A 6,419-nucleotide genomic window follows, 5' to 3' on the forward strand; every position below is an offset into this window, starting at 1 on the left:
GAAGACATAAGGCAATGGGCACTACAGAGGTAATAGAAGAGCATTGTGTAGCAGTTGAGGGCCATAATGTGGCTGGGTAGAGACTATGAGAGAGTCTATGGGCTTCTATTATGGCGGGGCACGCAGCACACCAGAAGGCATATGGCCCAATGCCTTGGGCAGGCTCCTACCTCAAGGCTCTTAGTATGAACCACAGTGCATCCACCATTGCGAAACGCGTGGTGGTGTTCACATGCCTGCTCTGAGCATATCAACACGTCAACCACTAGATCACAATGGTCACCACATGGCAATGCAATAGAGGCACCATTTTGCCACATGGCAACGTGAGGAGCACGAGACAAAGGGCTCAGGGTAGCATGTAGGATGTGGCCAACATGTAGCGCAAGGCAAGAAAGAGTTCCAAGGGGGATGACCGACATGGCAGACGAGGCTCAAGGTAGCATGCAGACAAGGGATAGCACATGGCATGAGATGCAAAGGGCTAGCTAACATGGTGGGCATCCACATCCAACCAGCATGTGTGACGAGTGTATAGGGAGGGGAAGAGGGCCAAAGGAGAGAGAGGGAGTAATTCCAAGGGGACACATTGCCAAAGAAGTAGGGAGGAGTAATTGCGAGTGGAGTGGGGGGAGTAATTACCATTGTTTACGTGGCCTAGCCCACGTGGCATGGCTTCATGAAGACACATGGCGAGTGGGAAGAGGAGGAAGAGAGAGAGTCAAGAGAGGAGAGAGAAGAAAAGAGGTGTGTGTGTGAGAGAGAGAGAGAGAGAGAGAAATTATATGTGAAACCTAATCTTTTGTAGAGATGATTTTTTAGTTGTGTTTTGGACCCGTGTGTTTATACCCATCTCATGAAGGGTGGGTAGGGGAGGCAACACCCCCCCTCATACTGCTCTCAAAGCCAAAAATACATGAAAATTACTCATGAATTGTCTACCATCAAAATTGTAGTAAGGGTATGACTCATATATCTTGTATCTTCTCACTTGCTAGAAAAGAAAAACACAAGACTAGCTATATCTCCATGGACATTGTCCACACTAGGTGAACCACGTATATCTGTGTCTCTCTGTCTCTTTCATTTTGTGCGCTTTCTATCGTGTATTTTATGCAATCCACTTCTCGCATTGTTTCCTAGTTATCATGTTGCTCACAACAATTGTATTAAAATGTTTGTTTGAGCAACACCCAATTGACTCATTTCGAATGAGGTTCCTAGTTTGAGTAGGAGCAATGATTGAAGAAGGCAAGTTAAAAATTGAGAATTTCAAAGGCAAGAACTACCAACATTGGAAGAGGTAGATTGAGGATTATCTGTAACAGAAGAATCTTTTCTTGCCATTTGGTGGGATCGCAAAGAAGCCTTTAAGTATGTTAGTAGAGGACTTGGAGGTTCGTGATAGAAAGGCGCTAAGAATGATACAACTGTGTTTGGGAGCGTCAGTGCTTCAACATTCTTGAACAAAAGACAACAAAGGACTTCATGAGCACTCTAGATACATTGTATGAAAATATATTAGTTTATAACAAAATATTTCTTTTGATATGTCTATTCAATCTAAAGATGTCAAAATGTGAGTCTATAATTGATCATTTGAATCAACTCAATATAAATACAAGCCAACTAAGGTTTATAGGATTTAACTTTGATGATGAGGTTTAATTTAGTGCTCATTGCCAAAAAGTTGGGATAGCTTTGTCATGGTTGTAACTCTACTTCCTGGTCAAATACTTCAAAGTTTGATTATATTTTTGTGTTCTCCTTAGCGAGTAAATGCGACAGAAAAGCACAAGTAAAACATCACGTGATGCTTTGAACCTTGAGGACAAGGGAAGACAAAGAAAGAGAGGAAAGATCTAGGGACATCGTGATAAGTCAAGAAGTAGATCCAAACCCAAAGGGAACGAAGAAACAACAAATAAAGAAAGACTTTTGGTCATGATAACCAAAGGAAGGAGATGGACAACATGAAGAAACAACAAATAAAGAAAGACTTTTGATCATGATAACCAAAGGAAGGAGATGGACAACAAAAAAATATGCAAACTATGAATGTAGCAAGAAGGGTGTTGCAAGATGCCTTAATTCCATCATTTTCTAGTGTGTTGCAAGATGCCTTAATTCCATCATTTTATACTATCCTTGATGCAATTGTAGTGCCCTCATGCTACATCTCAATGGAAATATTTTCAAGACTATGTTTACTAAAATGATAACTTCTCTAGGTAGCAAATGGCTGCTGCAACTAGGTATGGGCAATAATCTCAAGATTCTTTATCTACTTGTATGCTCCAAAAAAGATTAACTATCCATGGCAAGATGTAATTTTATCAGAGTTTGCATTTAAAACTCCCCACTCTGAATTGCTCACATGGTTAGTGCAAATATGAAAGGGCAAATCTAAGGGTTGTTTGTGGGGGGTTCTAAGGGCACTACATGGTGATGCCTCACTTGGGAGATCAATTTGGTTATCCAACCGGCCATTAATTACAAGCCCTACTCTTCTTAACAATTACTCTCACTTGGCATCTAGAATATTTAAGAAAGGGCTTTAGACTTTTGTGCAAATTTGGCATCCTAGTGGTCTAAGGTGTAACGATGCTGAGACCATTGTACCCAGATATGGGTTAATGGCATGAGAAGGTGAGATAATTACTCTCTTGTTAGGGAATTTAGGGCGACTTGATATTGTAAAGGAAAAGGGTTGAGAGGGTTTGTTTGGAGTCCAGGGAAACCACTTTCTAAAATTTGCTTAAGAAATTTTAAGAAGAGTATTTCTTTTGAAGCTCCCTTGGCTGCAAGTAGATAGTGGAGGTTCCATCTTTCAAAATTAACTCTCCTCTGGCGGGTGATGGTTGGTAACATGCCAGTGAGAGCAAGAATTGCAAATTGGAATCCGAATGTTGGAACAACTTGCCTTTCCTATAATGCTGCGAAGTTGACTCGTTCATTTATCATGGGATAGATTCTTTATCAGGGATGTGTGGAAACAGATCCGCCCCAGTCTGGCAAGAGCTCACATTATTTTTACAACGAACTGGAAAATGGGATAGATGCACGCTGACTGATCCCATGTATGAAGTTTGGAAGTTGGTCAGAGGACATGTTATTAATAGCTCATGTATGGAGACAGAGAAACAACCTTCCCTTTCATAGACCCCATTTGGGAGAACGGTGCCTGCAGCTATCATAGAGGACAGCTATCATAGAGGATACTAAAAAAGCAAAACAGTTTTTTGGGAAAAGAATAGGACTCGTAGAATGGTAAGAAAGATTTGCAACTAAAAGTTCCTGCCTCGTTTCCTTGAGGCTGCGTCACTTTTGTATATCCCTCCTTTTTTACCTTAATACAAAGTTGAACTTCACCGCAAAAAAAAAACTTGGCTGATGATGGTCAAAAGTTAGGCCACTTGAGTAAGGGGAGTAGAGTTTTCCAGGTTCGAGCCAAGATCATGGTAATAATATTTGCATCAAGGGCAATTGAAGCATGTGAACTTATAGAATATACAAGGTTCTAGATGCTCGCTACCCAAAACGCTGGCAAGAGCCTCACGACGTATGTATATATATGAGACCAAACGCCTGGTTCGACGGATGTTGAAGCCACTCCAAGAACCAATGGTAGCTGTTTTGAGGCCAATCAAGTTTACAAGCGTCCAAAAGCCTAAAACTTAGCTTCAGGAATCAGATTATCAGTCACGTATGAAATTGATGTGACAGCTCAAGATCCATGTCTGTTCTTGCTGAAACAAATGTTTTTTTAATCCCTCACATCTTACTTGTACATCTTGTAAGTAATTGCCTTGAAAAATTACGTATTAAAACTTATCTACAACCATCAGCTTAGAAGAACATCTGAATTAATAGTTCACCCTCATCAAAATTTCCAGATGGCCTTTACCTGCGGCCTTTTAACATGACCAATGCACCGTGCCATACGTCTTTCACCATTACCAGTTTTGGCACTAAAATGGATAGAATTAGTAACCAGAGCATGACCCCTAGCCAGGTAGTGATGGCAACGCCTTTCTTACATAGGAAAATCACAACCGTTTCAACCTCTGCTATAAAGAGTATGCATACCACTTCAGGCTGCAAAAATAATTCACGTTTTGCCGAATTAATTCACCTGGATGAGACAATCAACATTTAGGGGATCCACGAATTTCCCGAGTTTCCTGCTCGCAGGCTCTTACGGTCACCTGATGTTAAACTTTTACTGCTCAAGCTCATTTTCCATTCAAAATGGAAATGGAAGGCGTTCACTAAGAGCAAGTCGTTTTTTCGCTTAAGGCCTTGGACGCTCTCTTTAAATAAGGTTAGACTTAAGGTTCAAAAATTCTCCAGATCGCTTCCATTTGTTACTTTTTTAAGCCCATTCAGGAGGAAACGATCAAATTAGTTCACTCTACTGAATATAGTTGTGAAACGTTCAATTCCAAGTCCAAATTATAAACGTGTGAGCACGATTGCAGAAACACCTACAGACAGGTTACAAATCCCACTCCATAAGGAACCTAGCGGGCACACTTCAACAGATCCAAGCAGCACACATCCTTGACTGTGGACTCCATCGAGAGCTTCAGAAGTGAGTAAGGGTACTCTGGATACAGTCTCAAGGAAGAAACAATCGGAGCCTGCATTAACAGCAAACCAAGTCCATGAGGCGGCAGACTGACACTAGAGAATGTCCGTGGCGTTTCCCGAACAAAGGGACCAGAATTCGCCCAGTATTCAAAATGACCACGTTAAGCTTTGGCGCCAATGCCATTAAATCGCAGGATACAAGAGACAGTCCTGGATATTGGTAATCAGCGCCTAACACGACACTGAACAAAGGGAAAGACGAAATCCGACAGCGCGCAAGACAGTAAAACAAAAAGAACGAAGGAAAGAGGATGCTCAGACAGCCAAGGGATGATTCTTCAAACCAGCTAAGCCGGATCAGAAACTCTAGTCCGAAATCCATGTCTCATCACAGCATCCATACACTTACAGAAACTACAAACACATGACGGAACAAGAAGCTCACAAATCCCGTTCATAAGGAATAGGTTTCTAATGTAGGGTTTCAACTTTAGGGTTTGAGGTTTAGGGTTATTGGCCTGCCACGTGTCAAGGGATGCCTAATTGATGGTGAGCTTGGAGAAGCGAAATTTGTTTGTAGGCTCCCGGTTCGCGGGGTGAATTGCGGCCTCTCCTTTTTCGCGGGGTTGAATTCAATTCATGGTTGGGCGCCTCAAATTACTCCACGTGGCGTTGCTACATCTTCAGCTTGCATGGATTCCTCTCCTCCTCTTCTCCTTTCGACGCAGCTTCGAAACCACCCCTTCAGCTCGTTTTCCATTCGCTGTATCAGGTTCTTTCAACCTCATACACCCTTTGGCCTTTCAAAGACTCGGTCCCACACCGCACCTCCTACATCGCATTCCTTCAGCATCCATTCTAATTTGGTGCAGCTCTATTGAAGCAGCCCCATCTCGCATTTTCCTTCCCACGAATTTGCCTTTTGATTTGAAGCTCGGAACCTCAAGCTCTGTATCTCAATTTCGTTTTGCATCAGCTTCACATTAAATCTAGATTCTTCATCTCGCAGCATCTAACAAGCTCACGCTTGGTGTAGAACTTGGAAGCTGCCGCTCGATCGGATGTCTCATAGTTGAGGGAAGGTTCATGTGGATTCGAGAATGGGAGGAGCTCCGACCAGCATATCCGAAATGGGTCGTCGACCTACCTCATCAGAAGCATAGCGGCTCTTTCCTCGCCTGCTTTGTTGCCATAATCTCTCTTGTGTTAAACAAAGCCACAGCTGGCGAATATTTGGTTGGTGTGGGCAATTACAATATCTCTGGACCCACTGCTAATGTAAACATGATGGGCTATGCTGATCCCTCACAAAATGCAGCAGGCCTTCACTTTAGGCTCCGGGCATGCACTTTCCTTATCGCAGATTTGGACACAAGCGGCAATCCGTGAATTTAGATGCATGCATGGCCTCAGACATCGTCACTCTTAAAATATTAGATAGCTTGAAGGAAAGGTGCGTACCCCTTTTCTCTATGGCCAATATTTATTACTTACATAAACAATAACAATGCAAAGCCGGTAAGGCGTCTGTGGAAGTGTCTTCGGTACATGAGGACGAATACATGTAATTTCTTCACTCGGTCCTTTTGTACATTTTTTGAAAGGCCAAGGCTGCGGACGAGTTTGAGGGGTGCACATTCTCTGTTCTATGTGCCTCCCTTGAGTTACTAAACTTGCAAACCATCTATGGACGGAGCAATGCAAGTTTGAATGCATTACTCAAGTAAGCTTTAAAGTCTATTTTGCAAACATGGTGAATTATGCTAGTGGGTCAATTACTCGAATGCTTTTCCTCATTTATGGTCTTCACGTGCAGGCTACTGTGT

General features: G+C 42.4%; 2 non-coding genes across 2 annotated transcripts; both read right to left on the minus strand.

The window, feature by feature from the left end:
- Positions 1-4,691: 4,691 nt before the first annotated feature.
- LOC147892875 (small nucleolar RNA snoR80) lies at positions 4,692-4,815 on the minus strand. Its single transcript, XR_015542396.1, has one exon. It is a non-coding gene; the product is annotated as a small nucleolar RNA snoR80 (small nucleolar RNA).
- An 85-nt stretch (positions 4,816-4,900) lies between these two features.
- Positions 4,901-4,994, minus strand: LOC147892876 (small nucleolar RNA Z157/R69/R10). Its single transcript, XR_015542393.1, has one exon. It is a non-coding gene; the product is annotated as a small nucleolar RNA Z157/R69/R10 (small nucleolar RNA).
- Between the last annotated feature and the right edge of the window lie 1,425 nt (positions 4,995-6,419).

Source organism: Dipteris shenzhenensis, chromosome 16, assembly GCF_047967505.1.
Source record: "Dipteris shenzhenensis isolate YYH24624 ecotype China chromosome 16, Dip_SZ_1.0, whole genome shotgun sequence".
Lineage (NCBI taxonomy): Eukaryota > Viridiplantae > Streptophyta > Polypodiopsida > Gleicheniales > Dipteridaceae > Dipteris > Dipteris shenzhenensis.